Source organism: Pinus tabuliformis, chromosome 5_2 (genome assembly GCF_031772625.1).
Source record: "Pinus tabuliformis cultivar Carrire ecotype Pingquan chromosome 5_2, CPIR1, whole genome shotgun sequence".
Lineage (NCBI taxonomy): Eukaryota > Viridiplantae > Streptophyta > Pinopsida > Pinales > Pinaceae > Pinus > Pinus tabuliformis.
In genome coordinates, this window is record NC_142306.1 from 68102425 (window position 1) to 68112138 (window position 9714).

Sequence of the window (9714 nt, forward strand, 5' to 3'; positions counted from 1 at the left end):
TTATTGACATAATGTTGGTTCTTTTTTTAACAGCTATATATCTTGTGGTCATTTGCTTGAGCAATTCTATTTAGGATATCTCTTGTATCTTTTGAGAATTTCTCAAATTGACACATTGTCTTGTTTAAGATTGTCTCTCAACTCATTGATTAAGTGCTTTTGTCAAAGATAATCTATATTAAGTACTTAAGGAACATTACACAATCTTAACCCAAGATCACTCAATAATCCTTATAAGCATCCTAAGTCTAGTTGCACTAACAATTTACCTCCAAGCAGAAGCTTGGTTGATAGACTTCTAGGGCCACCCTTTCTCACTTATCTTGAGGGATTCAACACCTTCCCAGTGGTTAACACGATGACCTTGCATTCATCAGAGCCACAGTCTCTATAGCGTTGGAGGCACCAAGTGATTGTAACACAAGGGGAGGTATCGTTAATCAAGCCTCTACTTGCTTCCCGTTGGCTTCCATTCCACAACCTACTTTAAACACTGGTCCCAGGATAGTTAAGAGGAAGGTTTCACTTAGAATAGACATATAAATTAAAATTAACCAAGATTTTTGCATCACACCTTGGTCTTAGGATTTACATTGTTATAGACATTTTTGTGCCTCGCATCATGGAGCATGAAATGTCAATAATCACAGGATCCTCAGTCCCTAAACATGTTGTTCTTACCCCTAAAAGAACAAGGTCATCAAACAACAGCACTTCCAATCAGTTCTCCACCTGAAAACACTTCAAAACAGGCTTATTTTGGATCATGTCAGCTGCTCCACTGAGCATCTGCGCTGGAATGCAACTGCTCCTCCTTGTACCTGCGCTGGAAGTCAAATCTAATGAAGGCTACCTGCGCTGGGCGAGATTGGCCAAGTGGCACAGTCATTCTGCAAGGTGTCAACTGCCCAGGAAGCTTCCAAACTGACACTTGGTTCATGAGATTCGCCCTGTGATGAGTAAGAGGTACTTGATCACCATGTGTAAGCAAGGATCTCCAAGTGGACTCAAGAACTGAAGATTAACTGAAGAGGGAGAGGACACAAGGCAACTTCATGTCAGTCTCAAGCTGACTCATCCTTTCTTCTTCTATCCTATATATAAAGCTCTTCTATGAGGTCTAAGGAGGCGGGAATTTTGTGTAAAGCAAGGAGGTGCTGTTGGTTTACAGTTAGAGCTATTGGGTGATTGTTTTACTAGAGGTGAAGAGGAGAGTTCTTGCTGCTGGGGAGGTGCTGCTGGATTGGAGCCATCATTGGTTGTAACCTTCTCAGAACCCTGTTACTTCTATCAATAAAGTTTTGCATGTTCTCCTATATACTTGTATTGCATTGATGTATTGTATTTACATGTATATTTGATTCACTCTAATCCATGTATCAGTTATGAGTACTTGTATCTTGTAGTTTCCTCTCTTGTTTTGTGCAGGATCTGTGTGTAGCTGGACCGACAAAGAGAGCAAGGAGCTGGGAACAAGAGACAAAGAGAGAGGACAAGGATCGACTAAGCGAAAGACACCAGGTTGGTTAATCTTTCTTCATTCTCTCTGTACTTTCATAAAGGAAATCATCAAAACTTTACTTTCAGTTGTTGCTAAAGACTGTCACCTTTAGAGTAGGGATAGGGTCATCCGCATCAGATACTTTTCCCCACAACATACATGTCATATAGGTTAATAAGCATATAAGCAACGATTGTCCATCTCGTTACTTGGTGTTAAATTTAAATAAGTGAGAAGTTCACTCCACAAGGCACTGGTCTCAAAATTGAATCTAATCTTTAAATCTTGCTTAAATTAACCAAGTAACTAAATCACTCAATCGTGTCTGTCGAACTTGTTGGTTGCCAACATGTTTTTCCTCTTCTCATTTCCATAGGGACTACCCCCCATAGCCGGCTATTGGGAGACAACTAGAATGGAGTGGGCAGGGATCATAGTGACAACCCTGCCCTGAGTCGTTGTCACAGAGCCTATACAATCTGGGCGACAATACCATCAATTCATTCAATCATATAAGTATGAAGTCGTCTTCCTTTAGCTTAAAGATGCTTAAAGACTTATTCAAGTATAGGACCTGAATTATGAATCCAACTCTCATGTTAAATCCTAAGTCTAGTCATAACTCTATTTTCCGACATTAAAATTCTGAACCTCACTGTAGAACATTACAAGGATTAGCAGTGTATGTTAATATGATGGAATGGTATGATTTATAACTCCAAAACTCGAGATCTTATGAACTCCGACTTAGATCTCGAATAAAGACTTGCCACATTCTTTCCTTATTTGATCAAGGTGTTGATTTGATCAGAGTGTCCGACTTATTACAATCTAGGAAATGTGTTGATTTCTGATTGCATGATTGGAATGATTTGAGTTGTCTGATTAATCGCATTCCTTCCAGCAAATGTCAAATATTTATAGTTGGAGGATTGTAACTGAGTCAGTTACCATATCAACTTGTGCTTGCCATGTCATGACAAGTCCATTATGTCGATGTTAGCCACCTTCTGTTGGTATCAATTGCAGACTCACTTTTCGGTCAGCTTGCTAATGTTGAAGTATAAGTGTTGGTTAATGAAGGAAATTGACTTGTGCATATGGATGTGGTTGCCGAAAGTCAAATGCAGATAAACATGTGAGGGAACAAAGAAAGTAATAAGGAGAACAGAGAGGGGATTTGAGATCCCTCAATTATGCAAATCCATTGGAAGATGGAAAATAAATGAAAACTGTTACATAGTCCATTGTATGCAATTGTATGTATTTGAACCTAACATTCATCCCTGTAAGCTCTAATGTAGATACAGAGATTACGAGGCATTTGCATGAAAAAATACGAGATTGATAAGTGGATGAAGAAGGGAAAAAATGAAAATGAGAGAATAGCTTAGTGTGGGAAAAAGACAGAATGATTTATTTGGATTTACCGAAGCTAAATTAAACTACACAGAACATAGCCATGTTATTTGGGGACAAATTCATGGAACTTCTTAGTTGCAAACATTCCGAATATTCTAAATCAGATCTTTTGTTTCTGAATTTGAGAGTGAAGCACATTTGATTACATTCATAAAGAAAAAGAATAGACTAGGTTCACCAAAGTTTTCGATTTTATTTATGCTCATAACTCATGTTTAATTAAACATATTCTTGCAAATTAAGGATCTCCATAAAAGGGAAATATCTTGTTTAATAATGGTAATGAAGATAATGACAGCATTTGAAAGTGGTGATTCAAATTAAGAAACAAGTGAATAATGCCACTGGTTCAAGATGCGATAAAATCGTTGGTTTTTATTATCATTTCAGACCTTTAGGAGGGCTATGTCACTCACCTTTTCTACAAAATATTTGAGTTTTGTATTATATACTAATTTATAAACTTACGATGATTGGTGGAATGTGTGTCTACTATTAGTTGTGCTAACAAGTTAAAATTGTCAATTTTACTGAAGCATAAGCATATGATTTTGATTCCATTATGGTTTTCTTCGTTTTTCTTTATTTTTCTTTATCTATATGTTTTTGTACTTTCCCAAGCCTTCACCGAAGACTGGTGAGCTGTATTTTCTCGTACATTTCTGGCCCCCATACCTCTCGTTCTACCAACAAACAGCTATGCATACTTTTCCCTGCCTTCTTGGCCCCATGCCTCGTGGATTCTAAGCCCAATGCAACTGCCAGCTTCTCAATGTGATTGCAGCTAATATGTTGCTATTAACTGACCTCTACAGCATAAAGTTCAAAGTCCTTTTCGGGCACAAACCCAACTTCCTTCATCTACTCCATCAGCTCATCAAAGAGGTTCATTAACCCTCTCCATGAATGGATTAAATCGATATTCCACTATGAATGTAAGCGCCTTTGCTGTCAACTCCAATTTGCATTCTACACTTTCTATGTTGAAAAGCAAAATGCATATTCTGTTGGAAAGGCAAAAATGTTCGACTTGAGAGATTATCAAAGGCTCAGACCAAAAGTTACCAACACCTACTATCACCAATAATCCCCACAAGAACAAGTGCCATCTTGGAAGTGATGGAAGCGAATGGCATCCCTCACCACAATTTCTCGCTCAACAATTTTGGAGATTCGTTTGATGGCAGTATGGCAGTCACCACATACACGAAGGTTTTTAATTATTTGAATAGGTGTTCCAAAGGGCGTGTTGACAAGCCCAAATGCAATAGCCAACTTCTCACTATGATAGAAGAGCATATGTTGCTTTTCCTCTGCTTCGACATCATGCAGAGCAAAGTTTCTTTCCGCCACATATCCAGCTTCCCTTACCTTGCCTGATGGTTCATCCAAGACTGCATGAATCCTCTCTATTTATGGGTGAGATCTATCTCCCACTATGAAGGCATGCACCTTGTTCTTAATTTCAATCCAACTGCATCCCGCCTCTTTTTGCACCCCTATGTTTTTCATCATGAATCTCACCTTAGTTACATCATCCCACCTGCCAGTGGTAGCATATATATTTGATAATAGCACATATGCGGCTGAGTTTTGCGGTTCCAATTTGAAAAGTTCCTTTGCCACACGTTCTCCTACCTCTAAATTTCGATGGACTGCACAAGCACCAAGCAGCGCCTTCCATACAACAGGATCAGGTTGTAAAGGCATACTTTTAATGAAGTCCTCCGCCTCAGTCATTAAACCCATACGGCCAAGAAGATCGACCATACAAGCATAATGATCCACTCCTGGTGTGATGCCATAGTCACGGGTCATTGAATAAAAATGCTGCCAACCTTCATCCAATAGGCAGGAATGGCTGCAGGCAGTCAAAACACCAACAAAAGTTACATGATTCGGCTTTATACCAACTTGCTGCATTCGATCAAAAAGTTCAAGAGCCTTCTTGCCACTCCCATGTTGGGCAAATCCTGTAATAATAGCTGTCCAGGATACTACATCTTGTTCAGTCATTTGGCCAAATACTTGGTATGCAACGTTTATTCTTCCACATTTTGAGTACATAGTAACAAGTGCATTTCCCACAAAAACATCTGAAGTATACTGTGTCTTGAGAATGTGGTCATGGATTTGCTTTCCCTGCTCCAGAGCAGCAATGCTGGCGCATGCACTCAGAACGCTGGCGAAAGTGGATCGGTTTGGATTTATGCCTTGCTGTTTCATTTTCAAAAAGAGCTTCAATGCCTCCTCACTGTGACCATTCTGGGTATATCCTGCAATCATACCAGTCCATGACACGACATCCTTTTCAGGCATTCCATGAAATAGGCAGTGAGCATCCATGAGCCTCCCATGCTGGAAGTATCCTGCCATCATTGTGTTCCAAGATATCAGATCTCGTGCAGGCATTCTCTCGAAAACTCTCCATGCATCGTTGATACTGAATTTGCAATACATTGCAATAAGGACATTACTTACAAAAACATCCGAATCAAATGCCATTTTAATGATAGCTGTATGGATTTGCTTGCCTTGCCTTGAAACCCCCAGTCTGGCACATGCGTTGAGAACGCTAGTGAGGGTTGATGGGTTTGGCTTTATGCCTTCCAATACCATCCGAGCAAACAGATTTAGGGCTTTCTCTTCAAATCCATTCTGAATATACCCCGCAATCATTGCAGTCCAGGAAACCACACTTCGTTCAGGCATTCTGTCAAACAACTGGACAGCTTCTTCTGTTCTGCCATTGGCACAATATCCTGCAATCATGGCAGTCCATGAGACGACGTTCCTTTCTGGCATATTATCAAACAAATAGCGTCCTTCGTTTATTCTCCCATTCTGGGTGTATCCTGTAACCATTGCATTCCATGAAACAATATTTCGTCCAGGCATTTCGTCAAACAGCTTGCGTGCATCCTCTATTCTCCCATTTCTAGCATATCCAACAATCATCACAGTCCAGGAAACTATATCTCGGTCCGGCATTTTATCAAAAAGCATGCGAGCATCATTCATTTTCCGTTTCTTGGCATAGCCTGCAATCATAGCATTCCACGAAACCACGTTTCGTTGAGGCATTTTGTCGAACACTTGACGCGCATCATCTAATCTCTCATTCTGTACATATCCCGTCACCATAGCAGTCCATGACACTACGTCTCGCCCGCTCATATTGTTGAACAATTGACGTGCGTCGTCAATTCTTCCATTTCTGGTATACCTTGTAATGGCAATATTTGATAAAATAATATTCTGGTGGTTTGTGTGACAGTGTTGCATATTACCCTGTAGTTGGAATTTATCTTTCTCTATTGCGATGGTTGAGGTGTGGAGATGAATGCGTTGGACACATCTCAACAACCCAGAAAGGAAAAAACTTACTTGATTCCATGGTCCACGCACAAGCTGTGGTAAGGATGCCCTGATTAGTAACCTGCTGTAGTGGTGTAAGACTGCTTGCCTCATTCTCCATCAACATAACTCGTCTGCAGCCAACAATACACTATTAAGTGTGCTGATGTTATTTTCTAAGCTTTTAAATCTACGATGGAGTATTACCACAGAGCTCAAAAATATAATCCCGACGTTTCCAAAATTTATGCTCACGCTAATTAAAAAAAAAATCATGTGTTTCTTCCATTCCCATCTCCTTTTTCCAACCCATGTTTTTTAATTCCAAACTCATTAATAAAATAATGTTATTGTTTCGGAGGCCCTCTCCAATTCAATTCAGTATAGTATGTTATAATTTAATTCCAAACTCATTAATAAAATAATGTTATTGTTTCGGAGGCCCTCTCCAATTCAATTCAGTATAGTATGTTATAATTTAATGTGATAGTAAACATTTTTATTTATTAAAATAAAACACAAATTAAATAAAAATAAAACACAAATAATTTTAAGTTAAATATTTTTATTTAATCAAAATAAAATAAAAATAAAAATATTTTTACTTTGAAATAAAAACCAGTTTAATTTTACATAAATAATTTTATGTTAAATATTTTTATTTAGTCAAAATAAAATAAAATAAAAAATAAAAATAATTTTATCTTAAAATAAAAATCAGCTTAGTTTTATCTAATTTTAGATCTATCATGTAGTTAGAGGGATCAAATCTCTCTAGGAGCAAACTTTTTTTTAAATTCTACATTCAAAAAGAAAGGTTTACATTGGAGTATAATAGATCCAAGTTAAATGGATCTAGGTTGGTTCTTAATAGTATCCCCCAAATATTATTAAATATATCTTGAAGAATATTTTTAATAATTTACTACCTCAAGATTACTCCTGAAATAATTTGTTTATTTGCAAATGTTTGAAATAATTGATTTCCTCTAAGAATACTTTGTTTCTTTTTTATCTATATTATGTTTTGCAAAGTCAAAAAATAATGTATTTTTCTTTTAATGAGTGTCCAGGTTTATAAGTTCTCTAAATTATCTCCTTCTCCAAACAATTATCTCATCTCCATTTCCTATATATCTTAAAAATAGATCTTGAATAGCATTGTGATGAATTTTTTCAAAAACTAATTATATTGAATGTTTATAAATATATCTTTTTTCTAATAAATATTTTGAATATACTGTTGTGTTGTGTGCAATTGTTTGTTAGTAGTTTTTAATATATGTAGTTGTTTAGAATGTTTATAAGCATATCTTTTCCTCTAATAAATATTTTGAATATATGTAATTGTTTGTTAGTAATTAGTTGGTGATGAAAAAGGGAAACAATCTTGTCAATAATGAATTTGCAATTTGTTAGAGGATTGATTTTGCACATCTACTTCATTTAATTCCAGGTATTGCAACTTTTGAGAGTTAATTAATTCTTAATAGTGTCTCTACAAGTTTTACTAAATATACCTTGAAGAATGTTTTAAATAGTTTACTACCTCAAGATTACTCCTAAAATAAAATAAAAAATTGGCAAATTTTTGAAACAACTAATTCCTTCAAGAATATTTTGATGATTATTTTTTATCTATTTTGTTTTGGAAATCAAGAAATAATGTATTTTTGATTTTCTTTTTAATAATAATGTTCAGATTTCTTTTAAGAAGTGCGAGGATTTATTATAAGTGGTCAAGTTAGATAATTAGTGCAGGAATTTATTTTCAAAATTATTTTCATGTTAGGATTTCTTATGGAGTTATTTTTATAAAATAAATTAATCTATATTTTATTTCATCACATCTATATTTTGTATATATATTAAAAATAGACCTTGAATAACTTTTTGATGAAAGTTTTTAAGAGACAATTTGTTTTAAATGTTTACAGACATATATTTTCTTTTAATAAATATTTTGAATATATTGTTGTATGCAATGTGTTTCAATGTTTTATATTGATTAAATTTTAGGTCAAGGTTAAGAAAAAGTGATAAATGAGAAATCATGTGAAAATTTTGATTAAAATGAAACTATAGACTAAAATGATGTAGTTTAGGAACATTCTAATTTTAATTTATATATGTGATCAAAATAATTTTCTAATCAATATTCATTTATTTTTGTAGAATTTCATCTTGTGGATTTTATTATATTATATTTGCAATGTGTTTGAGTGTTTTATATTGATTAAATTTTAGGTCAATGTTAAGAAAAAATGATAAATGAGAAATCATGTTAAAATTTTGATTAAAATGAAACTATAGACTAAAATGATGTAGTTTAGGAACATTTTAATTTTAATTTTAATTTATATATCTGATCAAAATAATTTTCTAATTAATACTCATTTATTCTTGTAGAATTTCATCTTGTGGATTTTATTATATTATATTTGCAAACGATTAATTTTATTTCCTCCAGTGTTAGTAGCTCATGTATAAAACTGTAAATTTTTCAAATTTATGTCAAATATCAACATGATATTTACTAAAATTGTACAATATTCGAAATTGAAATTATGAGTGTGCAATTACCTTAATTATTTAACTACCTCTTCCATTCAACATTTGTAAAGTATATTCACTATATTTAGCTGATAGAAATTGAAATGTTCACTATATTTCTATAGTAATCGTCCTTATTTAAATTAAAATGCATAATTGGAATCAATGTCTTGAAAATCCCATTGGGCACCTAGATTATGTATAGCTTAATCTAAGTCAAATTGGAATCCATCAACATTGATTTAGTAGTTTACTAACACATTACTTAATTTCTTTCCAATCCCTTTTTATTTGACACTACTAAATTTCAATTTCAATTTTTTTATGAGAAGATACCTCAAAGTAAGACCCCACTCCATTTGAAAAAATTATAAAATTCATTCCAAACAAAATTATTTTTAATTTTCAAGACATTAATATGACTTTATGAGCTTCATAAAAAGGATTGTATAACTTTTACATTTTTTTTTATTGTATTGTGATATTTTTGTTATTTAAAATGTAAATTTTAAATGTATAAATGAATTTAGCGTCTTGAAAAAACTTTTTAGATAGTTCCATTGTTTGGAGATCAATTTAAAATCACAATTTAAATTTCTACGAGAGAACAGGTCATTGAATATCCAAAACTGGGGGCTTTATGAACACCTTCTACGTTCTGTAGCCCGATCATATCGATCACCTACACATGACCAAAGACATGCCTATTTGACCTATCGTGCCCATTCTACCTCATGAGGATCTTAACAATTCTAAAGATTGTTCCACAATTAGTTATATTTTCTATTCTTGTATATTTACTTTTTGTTTTTTATTAGAGCAAATTTATTTATATTAAATAAATATTTATTTATTTATTTATTTTAAAAGGACATGTGTCA

The 9714-nt window shown here is 34.2% G+C and overlaps 1 pseudogene; it reads right to left on the reverse strand.

The window, feature by feature from the left end:
* Positions 1-3296: 3296 nt before the first annotated feature.
* Positions 3297-6605, reverse strand: LOC149157572 (pentatricopeptide repeat-containing protein At5g66520 pseudogene; annotated as a pseudogene).
* Positions 6606-9714: the final 3109 nt, after the last annotated feature.